At 37.7% G+C, this 12,836-nt stretch overlaps 1 protein-coding gene and 1 long non-coding RNA gene across 3 annotated transcripts in view; one reads left to right on the top strand and one right to left on the bottom strand.

Moving 5' to 3' along the window:
- Positions 1-3,150: 3,150 nt before the first annotated feature.
- Positions 3,151-12,836, top strand: part of ap1g1 (adaptor related protein complex 1 subunit gamma 1) — a 40,181-nt gene continuing 30,495 nt past the window's right edge. Inside the window, exon 1 of one of the 2 annotated variants that reach the window (XM_077201850.1) lies at positions 3,151-3,299. The gene's annotated coding sequence lies outside the window, so the exon portion shown is untranslated. The remainder of the gene's footprint in view (positions 3,300-12,836) is intronic. The other variant, XM_077201851.1, reaches the window with a different exon arrangement.
- The window catches only part of LOC143710738 (uncharacterized), a 172,697-nt gene continuing 169,174 nt past the window's right edge, over positions 9,314-12,836 (bottom strand). Inside the window, exon 2 of the long non-coding RNA XR_013194631.1 lies at positions 9,314-9,418. This is a non-coding gene — a long non-coding RNA (uncharacterized LOC143710738). The remainder of the gene's footprint in view (positions 9,419-12,836) is intronic.

The following is a 12,836-nucleotide window of genomic DNA, read 5'->3' as shown; positions in this document are numbered from 1 at the left end:
TAAATTTCAAAGTGGATGATACTGGCTACTAGTGGCTATAATATACAAACTATTATTTAAACCCCTTTGATCACTGCTCAAAAATGATTTTATAAGCACAAAATGAGTTGACAAAGTACTTGTCCAATTAGAGATAACTTCTTTGCGCTTTTCTCCGCCTCTTTTTTTTTCACAATTTTTGCAAATTTCGTTTCTAGCTGTTTTTTTTTTTCATTTCTATGGTTGTAAGCCTGTTTGGGTTCTTAAAGAAACAACGAGACGCATTGTGGGATACACGTACGTTTGATGTGGAGGACAATGCCGTTTTTCTATTGGCTATATAAATGTGGCCTACTCGATTAAAACATCTATCTATCTATCTATCTATCTATTCAAAATAATATCAAATATGTTGTTTAGCCTTTGCTTTAGTATAATTACTTATTAGTAATTTCTAAACTATAGATTAGATAGAACTTTATGGACAGATATTTGCATATATACCTTTTAGCTAAAAAAGAATTAAAAAAAGAACCACAGTTTTTAATATATAGGCCTATGTAATTGTTAGATCAAATTGGATATGTATGTAGGCTACAACAGTAATATACTTCTCAGTCATGCATTTGCAATAATTAGGGATATAAAAGAGATATTTGACAGGGGTGTAACGATATCCTCATGTCACAATTCGATATATCACGATACTGACCTTTTTACAATATTATTTTGATACTCCAAGAAAATTTTAACAAAAAATGTAGTGTTGATTAAAATGCTAGATTTTGTATTACATTAGGGGATGGAAATAGGCTTGGATTTGGTGCTGATAACCCAAAGCACAGGACGACGGTGACACCAGAGTAAAAATATTCATGATTCTGAAGCTGAAAATACAGAATTATTTTATACGAATGCTTACACTGTCACTGATTAGATATATTTAAAATAATGTAGGCCACTTTTTACTGGTATCAGAAGACATTTGGCAAATATTCCTCCATTGTAATATTATACATTATATTTTAATGTAGTGCTGACACTTAAACTCTGTAAACCTGAATTATTTCTCACACAGTAATTTTCATTTTGGGTAAACTATACTCAATAGATTAAGCACTATCCACGATAATTGTTGCATTTTTGTATTGTGATATGGTATATTTTAGCAATGTGTTACTGTACATGTAAACAGAAAACATTCCATGCCATAGATATTTATGAAATGGACATATACAGATTTTGATAATTGAATGGATCATTTTGTTTGTGATTGCTCACATGATGAAAGAATGTTTAAGAGTTATTATGACAGTTTTACTGAGAATCAGCTAATCGGTTTTGATCAGCAAGCCACGTGCATTGAGTTATCGTGCAAATTCTAGACAATTTTGGACACTTGCCAAAATGTGTAATTTGAATTTCTTTTTTTAAATGTGATGTGAACAAGAGACTATTTGTTCAGAGATCTGAACTCACTGTTTTGAGAAATATAATTGAGAGAACATTAAATATAGTTATATATAATTAAATATATTTGTGTGTTATTATAACAATAATGTAATTATAATAACTATATAAAAAATGCTATACATAAAAACTCTGAATCGAATTCACGTTTATGCATGTATAATTGAAAAACACATATGTAACTTAAAATCAGCATGAAACAGAAGTTGCTAGTCTTTTCTTCCAGATTGTGAGGTATATCCGGGTGAAACGGTTCTCAAACAAGCAAAAATGGAGGGCAGCACTTGATTTTGTCCATGGGGAATTGATTGGATGGTTGTGGTTTGCTATTTGAGGATCTTATGTGAGTGACAGGTTATTGCCCCACCAGTAAACACATCATCCGAGAGATGTCGCTCCAAGAGTTATTTTGAAAATAAATTATGGATTTAAAATAAATGATGTGTATGGATTCATAATTTATAATAAATACTGATGGCTTATTCCATCATTTTTTTTTCAATTTTGATTTCATGGCGACTTTAATAGAAATTCAATATATTTTCCAGCCAGATAATATTTGAATAATTTACTTCGGCTTTAGTGCCGTGACAGTATAAAAGCCAGTTATCTGACTGTGGAAATAACATGCTGCAATACTTCACCACAAAATTCCTCGTCAGGTCGACCAAACGACCCCTGGCTTACTAAAGAGAACCAGTTCAGTGACTCCCAAAGGAAGTGCCACAACATTGCACGCTGACGTCATCACTGACTGCCACGAGGTGAGGTGAGACCGCAGCACGGCTCTTTCACGGCAAGTCATCCGCCGAGCTGACACGTAGATCAGCATTAAAACAACTGTACTCGATCGACATAATATGAAAACCGGCACAGTATCGAGTTTTCTATCACGAGATTTCCAGTGAGCACAGCTTGGGATTTATATCGTCGGATATATATAAACGCATTCCTTATTTATATTCTCTTTATAATAGGCTACTTAAAAACGCTAATAAATGTTGTCAATACACAAACCCTTGTTCACAGCATACTTTACTATCAAAGCTTATTTATAAATAAAAATAATAATATAATAAAAGCTAAAAATCATAAAAAAAACATTTATATGAGGTTAAGCATTGAGTATGTTTTACATTTCAAAGATTTGTTTTGCCCATAATAAATATAACATACGAATTATGGTCTACAAAAAAGACAGTAGAGGATTCATAAAATGTGCATTTATGTATAAGTAAATTGCTAAGTTAACAATGCAATGAATCCGAGAGTTGGTGTTATAATAACATAAAAGGTAGGATATTTTAGAGACAGGTGGGCCTACATAACTCGTTCCATTTTTTTCAAACACAAACACACACGCAAAAGATGTTCAATGACCTCTTTTATGTCACAGAAACAGCCTTTTTTGTGTGTGGGGAAGAGTCCCAATCATATTCCAGTTGACATTGGATAATGCCATCCATTGAAAATAAGTCATTTATTACCAGAACTTTTTTTTAAATGCCTTTATTCATGCCCAAAACAACTCAATTTAGAAATTATAAATTGTATTTGAAATAGTACCAACAAGTGAAGACATAGAAAAGCATATCAATGAGATTAAACGTTGGGAGTATTTTTTTTTTTTTTACATTTCAAATAATTTCTTTTCCCATAATAATAGATTTACTACGAGAGCAGGCGCGCCTTTTTACATCCGCATTTGAAGTTCAGAACAATCAGTCAAGTAACCTTCCGCCTGCGGTAGAAGTGCTGAGGCTGGGACCGCCGCCATTTTGAATGTCTGGTCCGTTCCTCCTTCCGTCGATTGAGAAGATTGCACTTGTTTTCTGGTATCGTAACGGCTGGTGAGTCGAACCTTATTTTAATCGTTTAAACGATTTCAGTTATGACTGGTACGTTCTGAGCTGTCTGAGCTGTTCGTTTTTATTGGGGGTTGCTAGTTTTGACTCTGTTCTGCATAGGAAGTGTAGCTCACTGGCTAAAGCTAAAGCAGCTCGCGAGCCTCTCGCTCGGTGGCCGCGCTCTGCGCGTGCACCGGGACGCTGTCATAAGCTCGAGCGCTAACCGTCGCCGCTCGCTTAACTATCATTCTCGCTGTATTTCCACAACGACGTTCCGCTACCGGGCGTGAAATTCCAATTACACTGTAGTTTATGAACGTTTCAATTGGTTTAAGGTAACGTTAGATGTGTGTGTTTAATCCTCCGTCAAACCGACGCTCAGTTTGAGGCCTGACGAGATTCCAGTCAGTTAGCAAAGGACACGCAGCACTTCATTCACCGACATTACGAAGGAATAACAGCGGTACTTAATACTTAGTAAGGAGTTATAATATTCGTGAAAAGCACTGAAATGTACCCGTTTTTTAACCATAGCGTAATGTCGTCTCATCTCAGTGTTTATCATTTAGCTTAGCACTAATGGCTTGACGGTAACTTATAGCGCAAGTGGATGGGTCTAGAGACTTAAACAGTCTCTCTGAGTACGATAAATAAAACAATCAGGGTGGAAATGAAGTAGTGGTAAAGGTCAAGAATACGAGATGTATGATGCCACTTGTGTGTGTTTTAGGTTAGTTTAGTCACCAGGTGGTTTTGAGAGAGATGTGAAATCGTTCTTGGTTTTGTACTCCATATAGTATGTTGTTAATGCTGTTTAAAGTGTTGTCTCTGTCATATCTTTACACCCGTTTGCTTGTAGTGGATATGAATGGCGTGTTGGCATCTCTTCATTGGGATTGTGGAGTAACGTTAAGGTTACAGAAATAAAGGAAGTGACCGTCTGTAAACGTGTCCTCCCAGTCACTGCTGAAGTTTGCATGATTCCTGGCTTAGATTTGCATTCTCTGTCCACGCCAAGTTTTCTTTTTTCAGTTTTTTTTTTTTTTGGTTGGTTAATGAATAATTTAAAGGTTGCAACTTAGAATTCATTTTCAATCTATTATTAGACTATTTAAGGTTTAGTTGGCCAAAAATTATCCCATACTTGCCCTCAAGCCATCTTAGGCGTGTATGACTTGCCTCTTTCAGCCAAAAAATATCCTGGCTCTTCCCAGCCTTTATAATAGGAGTAAATGGTACCACAGAATTTGAAGCCCAAAAAAGCATCCACCCATCATAAAAGTAAGCCATACTGCCCTAGGGGGTTATTAAAGGCCTTCTGAAGCGATGCATTTTTGTAAGAAAAATATCCTTATTTATAACTTTATAAACTATAATCACTAGCTTTCGGTTTCAGCTGTACCCAAGTCGAGTTCTGGCGAAAGAGTGACCTTTGACCTGACGTGTGACATAGGATGTAGGAGTAGCCTAAGCTTAGGTGAGAATAGACTCCTTTTGCGCTTCAACAGGGCAGGCCAAAAAACTCAAGCTACTCCGACATTTCCGACTAACTTAAGCTCCTCCGATATTTCTTTTTAAAAATTCTCGTTGTAGACTTTAGACAAATTTTTGACTGGTGTTTTGTTTTGCTCTATCCTCTTCCGCATTCGTCGATGCGCCAGGGTCTGAGTTCAATCTTCGGCCGGAACTCAGTGATTATAGTTTATAAATGTATTGATACTTAATAATAGCCACAACTTCTCCATGAATCTTTCAAAACTTTGCAAAATACTTATTTTACAAATGGAAAAAAAGCCCTACATAAATAAAGTGCTAAGAATTAAAAGACATCTGTCAGTAATACAAATGTCCATGATTGCTTTTCACGGTAACTATTTTTGATTAACAACATTATTTGCTTACAGGTGTGTGAGTCTTGAAATGTTCATTCAGCAGATTAAAGTGGTTGCTTGAATCTGAATGATAGCCAAATTGTATTGTAAATCGGGTAACCATACAGACAGTATCAAAGATACTGGTGTCCATAACACCAGGAAGTTTGTTTACATTTGACTGGACATTATTCAATAAATGTCCAATCACAGTGTGAGTTTATTCATCAGATATTTTAAATAACAACTGCTTTAAATGCTTTGTAAGCAAGTGCAGAGTACCAGATCTTCGGATGAGCACAACTCATAAGATGAGATTCTCATCCGTGGAGTTGACAGGTTCTTTTTGTTTTTTATACTGTAAATAATGGATGCAAGCTGTTTTTTTACCATTCTTTACATTGACTTGGTATCCTTTTCAAATGTTGATAAGAGTCCCACACTTAAACATTTGGTTTGTTTGTTTGTTCTCAAAATACTTTTTTCTTCATAACTTTACTGTAGACCTTTATCCAAAGCAACACTAGTTTACTGGGTCAGGCCACCAGCAGTGGTATGTTACTAGTATTGATGCTACTAGTATTTTTATTTATTACTAATCCAATAGTTACTAGTATCTATTTAAATTTCATGTGCAATTATTTATTAGATATACTAGTACTTATTCCATTAGTAACTAGCATCAATTCAATCTGGTTATGCTTTACTAGTAACTAGTGATGCACTGAAATTTCTGCATCTGAAAAATATATATATAAATTTTGTTTTTGGTTTCAGCCAAAATCGTTTTGAAGGGCTAAAATAATTGATTTTAACAGTCAGTGCTTCTCTGTTGATGCATTTTGACACTGTCAATGTCTATTTTGTGCTCACCATGTGGATTTCATGTAATATGCAGTGTGGGCGCACTTCACCATGACCAAAAATGAAGCTGATGCTTGTTGCCGAAGAACTTTAATACCACTGGTTTATCCACTGAGAATGCAACACCTTGAACAGCATACTGAGTTCAATTACCCAAATTTAGTTACTGAAACTATTTTTGTGAAATTAACTTTTCAGTCACTGTTTATAGGCTAACTGTTCTAATAGTCTGCTTGCCATATATCTTCTTAAACTGATTTGGTGAGACCTTTTCTATTTGGTTTATAGCACTGCTTATTGAAACTTGTTCTCCAGGTCATCTCCTTGAGGGGGTGCCATTTTTTGCTCTTCTCCTGGTTGCTAAGCACAGCTTCCATGTGATCAGACGTGACTCTCTGGAGGCAGGTGTGAGATAAAACCTAGCTAGGCTATATGTTGAATCTGAGATCATTATATTTGGTTTTGTTACCTGAATTCAGCTCTCTTAGTCTCACAATTTAAATGATTTAGAAAAATTATGTTCACGTTTCCATGATCTTGATCTGGCACAATATTACCATATAGCTACATATACCTTTAGGTTTTTGGATTATCATGTTATTGTCCCAGATTAGGACATATAATTAGGACATTAGGACATAAAATATTATTGTAACACGTGCTGGACTACAGCCGCTTATGTGGTTTTGGACGATTCCTGTTATTCAGCTAAATGGATTGAATTCTAGAGTCAGATTTTATCAGCAACTCTTCTCTGAGGGAATTTTCATGCCTGAAAGTCCGCACCAAGGTTCGAACTAAAGTTCATGTTTTGAAACATTTTATACATACAGTAAGTTTTGGTTTGGTTTTACATTGCAATTATGCGAGTGCACTAAAGAACTTCACATGACATACTTGCGTCCTGTCATCATCTATGTGGGCTGCATTTTGACATTTATTGGTTTGTAAACGGACGTGTGTCTGGCGTCAGCGTGTTGTCAATTCTGCAGGTAACTTTGACAAGAATGAATGAACACGCGTGTATCGTTGCCAATATACTGTTATTACTACCTGCAGCACCAACTATATTCGAGGCTAGTTCAAATTCGCCAAATGAACGTCCTTGTGCGAACATTTTATTGTCGCCGGAAGGAAAGGAGGAGAAGACTGCAAGCAATCCTGCATGAACAACTGGAACTTCCTGTAAATGGTCTGAAAGTCCGAACCATACAGGAAATGCTTTCACGCTAGAAATGATCCAAACCTTTGTTCAGTTTGATCCTTTTTGTCTGACCAAATTTTGTCTGTTTGGTCCGGATCATGGTCTGGGGGAGGTTTCACACCAGTAATATTGATTCGGATTAAACTGAAAAGTCAGAAAATCCGGACCAAACAAGGTAGGTGTGAAAGGGTCCTTAAACTGTCTGTTCAAAGCTGAAAGGCTTCCCCAGTGCAACAGAACTCTTCACACCACCAGTTTACCAGAGTCTTCCCAAGTTTGCAGTTATATGCCTTTGGCAGGAGACCCACAGTGGAACAATACTCTTATTATTCCAGGACTGGGATGTATGTTCACGTGAGGCTGACCATGGAGAACGCATTTTGCTCTTGAAGTATTAAGCTTCCCCACCTAGGGTCACCTTAAGCCTGTATTTTACCCAGTTTGGCTTCTAAACGTTGAGGTCAACCTGGAACTATAAGCGGTTCCCCTGTACAAAGAAAGGTTGCTTAAAAAGCAGCCCTGCATTATTTTGAACAGTTTCTTTGAATGACATTCTTTCTATCTCCCTCAAGGTGGATCATAAGGCATCACATGATTAAGTGGCTAGGTGTGTGTAGTAGTCATGCTTTCTTTTTCCCCGTAAAGGGAAGGTCCTCATCCATTCATCTAAGGTTATGGCAGTACTGAGGTCACAATACTGGGTGCTGAATCACTAGCTGTCGTGATGAAGCTAAGGATCTGTGGCGTTAAGGCATATACACTGCAATGATTCACCATGTTTGTGTGCCAGCTCTTTGTATGAGGAAAACCCATCATGTTTCTCTCTCTTGAACGCAGACTGCCATTACATTTTGAAACCAGCGTAGTTCAATATCAGGAGCTGTACTGGGAATAGAAAGCAGAAGCACTTTTTTTGCGTTGCCCTTTTTCTCTTGATTTGAGCTGCCTTAACGAAATCATATTCAGGAGGAGTAGGTCTAACTTTCATCTTCACTGTGCAAACTATGTACAGAGGTAGAATTGGGCTTAGGAGGGAAAAGGCAGCCAAATCTTTTGCTGTTGATCCATCATAGTTCTCTGCAACACTATACAAATTTATTTAACTTGGATTGTTTGTTCTACTACTTTTATCTTCAACACTTTACACTACACTTTTTATCCCAAGCAGCACTAATTCCACCACATTCCACCAGCAGCAATATGTCCTTATGTGCTGTTCTGTGCACAAAGCAATTGGGTTTTCTGAGTAACTCTAGTTCTGAGACCTCTTACTGCAAACCTCAATCTACTACATAGCCATAGTGTTATTTCAGCCAAAATTGAAAATTCTGTCATTGACTCACTAGGGATGAGCACAAGTACTCGGACATGAAAGCAATCATCGCTTTCATGATTGATCATCTCTGTGGCTTTTTAAAAATGTTAATTTTTTTCTGATTGGTTATTGCTAGCATTTTGGACGGTACCTGAAGTCTGATTGGTTCGTGTTAGGACAGTAACCTGCCCAGACGGGCAAAATAAAGTGAAACCATGGATTTAAAAGTGGGTATCAAGTATATCTGATTAATCTCATAGGGTGTGTCATATAGCCTAGAATGTGCAATAAGTTTACTGGTGTTCATTAATTCTTCAGCTTCACCTCACACAGCTATTCCTGTTAGATGTTTATTTTTCGAAAACATTGATGCGTTATTGATGATCTACTTGTTTTATATTTGGAATCATATTTTGGTAGACTTTTTCATGCCATATTTGTATTTTTCAACATTAATTTTCATGAGTGTTCATGAGCAGATCACGTGGCGGTCTCCGCCGCTGAGCGGGGCTCTGCACGAGCCGCAGGAAGTGCAAGGCATCTTGAAAAAGACGCTCGCTGCTCTTTTAGACAGTAAGTTTTGCAAGAAAGGATATGTCGCCGGATAGCGTAGCTCGCACGGATGGCTGAAGGTGGCGAAGACGGCCGGCTTCTTCAGGAGCTGTCCTAAACTGGCCTGTCGCTTCCTTGACGGCGGCGGCGGCCTCTCTCTAGATCCAGCGATGCGGCAATAATAATAATGCAAATAAAATAAAATAATAACTAAATAAAAATCGATTTTGGAAAATGTAATAATCGATTCATACTCGTCCATAACATACTCGCGATTAACCAATAATCGATTTTTTTCACCACCCCTACTCTACATCTAGGTTGTAAAGTGCATAAGGGTGAGTAAATGATGAAACCATTTTATTATTGACTGTCAAATCACTACCTGTTATGTAGGGTAGTTCCAGTCTTGACTTCTGATTAAATGCAGCGTTCCACATCCACTACATGTCATGCCTAACCACTAGTGTTGCACGGTGCACCGATACTTGAAAAGTATTGCGATTCTCGGAAATTAAAAACGTCACGATTCCTAAATTGATTAGTATCGATACTTCTATGAATGACTGCATTCCAGATTTGTAAGAGACGTATTTTATGTTGGTGTGTGCAGTGCACGCTTCCAGTGCCTCCCTATGGACGTCTGTGTTTTTTCTCCTCGCACATGCAGCAAAGAAGCTGCAGCTGTCCTGAGACAAACACTACAGCGAGATGACTGCATGTGAGAGCATAAGTGATACTGTGGCCGCCGGTCAGTAGCTGACTGACAATCGGGAGAGTCGGGACTTTTCCCGGTGGGCCGGTAGTGTTTAGAGGCCTCGAGGGCCGGTCTGATAGTTATACATTGCAAGTTCATAGCAACACCCCATCCGGCGGCCTGGTGTGCGGAGGATTTAAAGCAGAGGATGTATCAATACTTGCTCTGCCATATTTGCATTTCTTTGAAACCAATTGTATTGGATTGGCACTTAAAATGATATATATATGCACACTTAATCATTTTGATGCAATTCATTAGTTTGATTTGATTCGAATAGGCAAATTACCTATGCAGAGATCCACCCCAACCAGAAGTTATGAGAGCAGAAGTGTTTGCAGCTTTACTTAAAGGGGAATTTGGCAACTATTTCAACTTAATAAAACCGTTTAGAAATCATTTGGATGGTTAAATAACCTGTTCTGGTGAGAATGGTGACTGTCCCCGATTTTTGGAAAACCAACCTTGCAACATAGGGACTAACGTCCCGGTAAGTTGGAAATAGGAAGTCTTGTGAGAAGCGAGAAACACACACTGCTTTACAGCAATTCGACATTAAAGGGGAACTTGGCAACTCTAGCTATTTCTTCGCTGATTTTCACTTTTTTGTCGCATGTTTTCTCAACGAGCTCCCCCTACAGCTCTGGGGCGTATATTTCACAACAATGCAGTAAAAAAACTCACTTGCGGCACCCTCCTCCCCCTTTCTACCGATGCTCATGTGCATTTATTATCTGAGCCGGCCAACTTTATCGCGTGGAGCTATGTCTTCCAAGGTGGGTAATACATACACATTGAGGGCGGCGTGTGTGTTTGTCGAATTGCCGTAAAGCAGTTTGTGGTCCCCATGTTGCAAGGTTGGTTCTCCGCCTAGGAACGTTGGGGGGAGCGGGGAAAGTCACCATTCTCACCAGAACAGGTTATTAAACCATCCAAGTGATTACTAAACTGTTTTATTAAGTTAAAATAGTTGCCGAATGCCCCTTAACACACGCCATATGATACTGTGTATGATGTATTACCCACCTCGGTAGACATAGCTCCACATGATAAAGTCGGCCGGCCCCGATAACAACAAATGCACATGAGCAGCGGTTGAAAGGGGGAGGAGGGTGCCGCAAGTGAGTTTTTTACGACAGTGTTGTGAAATATATGCCCCACAGCTGTAGGGGGAGCTCGTTGAGACAATATGCGACAACAAAAGTGAAAATCAGCGAAGAAATGGCTAGAGTTGCCAAATTCCCCTTTAAGCCGAGGCTGCTAATTACCCTTAGCCTGCATGGCATCTGTATAGAGAAGTTTGCTAATGCTAACATAGTGCCAAGTAAGCTGAAGAGGCACTTAGCATTGAAGCATCCCTTTCTAAAAGAAAAAAGACCTGGCTTTAGGGCTGGGTATTGTACAAAATCTTTCGATCCGGTGCCAATTTTGATACCTCAGTTTCGATACCGGTTCCTAACGATTCTTTTTTCGATACCAATTTTATGAAATACATTTGAACAAGATTACATAACACATTACCTCAGAAAAACAAATAAAGAGCTCATGCTCACCAAAGCTGATTTTTTTTAAAAATACAGTAAAACTTGTAATATTGTAAAATAGTATTACAATTTAAAATCTTATTTGAATATATTTTAAAATGTAATTTATTGAAATGAATTTAATTCAAAGCTGAATTTTCAAAATCATTACTTCAGTGTCATATGACCCTTCAGAAATATGAAAACAGTTTGCTGCTTAATATTTTGGAAACTATGATACATTTTTTCAGGATTCTTTGATGAATAAAAGATTCAAAAGAACAGCATTTATTTAAAAACGAAATATTTTGTAACATTACACATGTTTTAATGTCACCTTTGATAACTTTAATGCATCCTATTCCTAACTGAAAAAAAATATCTGACTAACCAACACATTTTTGAACGGCAGTGTACATTCAGTAGGTTATTATGTATTGCAATATAAACGATGTCAGAGTGATCAACAAGGTATCTCTTTATTTACCAGTCGAAGACAGAGCAACTCTTATGTTTACTCCGTGCACTGTCAAGGTCTTCATCATAATGTCGTGGTACCGGTCTTTGGAGCAATTATTCTACCGCAAATACTGCATCGCGCACTGTTGGCATCGAGCCTGGAGAAATGTACCCACACTTTTGATCGACTTTTCCACATCTTTAAGGTATTATGTGTGTGTGCTCGCGTCTCATATGAATATGTGCGCGGAGAGTTTGTGTGTGTGTGCTCGCGTCTCATAGGACTGTATGTGTGCGGAACTCTCACAACGTCTTGTGTGTGTAGAGTTTGCGTGTATGTGCATTTCATATGTATTTGTTTGAGCACTGACGTTGACGAGTTAACTCCTTAGGTATCGAAATCTGCAACCGAACAACATGTCATTTTTCGATACTCGATAGTATCGAGGCAATTCGGTCTGTACCTAAAAAGCATCAAACTCGGTACCCAGCCCTACTTGGCTTTCATCAAACTGACAGAAGACCAAGAACTGTGTGAAGGCATTTGACATAATACAAGAGGCTAGTTACATATTGCTGGAGCTTATTAAATTGGGAGAAAAGTTGATAGTTGGGACGCTGGTTTGATTGTCTTTTAGTTAAAAACAGTAATTCTGAGGCGTTTTGGCTGTGTTTACTTAGTGTTTACACAAATTTACCAATTTGTGCCTGTTTTGAATAATATTTAAATTAACACATGCCTGTCAGTGCTCATTTTAACGTCCTGAAAGTCTTGTCAGATCTTCCTAGATCAAATTACATTAACCCCTCTCATACCTTAATGTTATTTTTTTTAATAATAATTATGCATTCAGCTTTTATGACCTCATATTAATTAAGAAAAAATAGAGTATTTGTACTTTTAAAAACTAATTTACCACACCGCAGGGCCATTTAAAATTAACTAGTGAAGACAAAGGTATTTAAAAATGGTGGAATAGTCACAGGACCTAAGA

Source organism: Siphateles boraxobius, unplaced genomic scaffold (assembly GCF_051911475.1).
Source record: "Siphateles boraxobius isolate OS27281-9 unplaced genomic scaffold, OSU_SipBor_1 48, whole genome shotgun sequence".
NCBI lineage: Eukaryota > Metazoa > Chordata > Actinopteri > Cypriniformes > Leuciscidae > Siphateles > Siphateles boraxobius.
The sequence above is the reverse complement of the archived record's forward strand: the minus strand, read 5'-3'. Positions and strand labels throughout refer to the sequence as shown.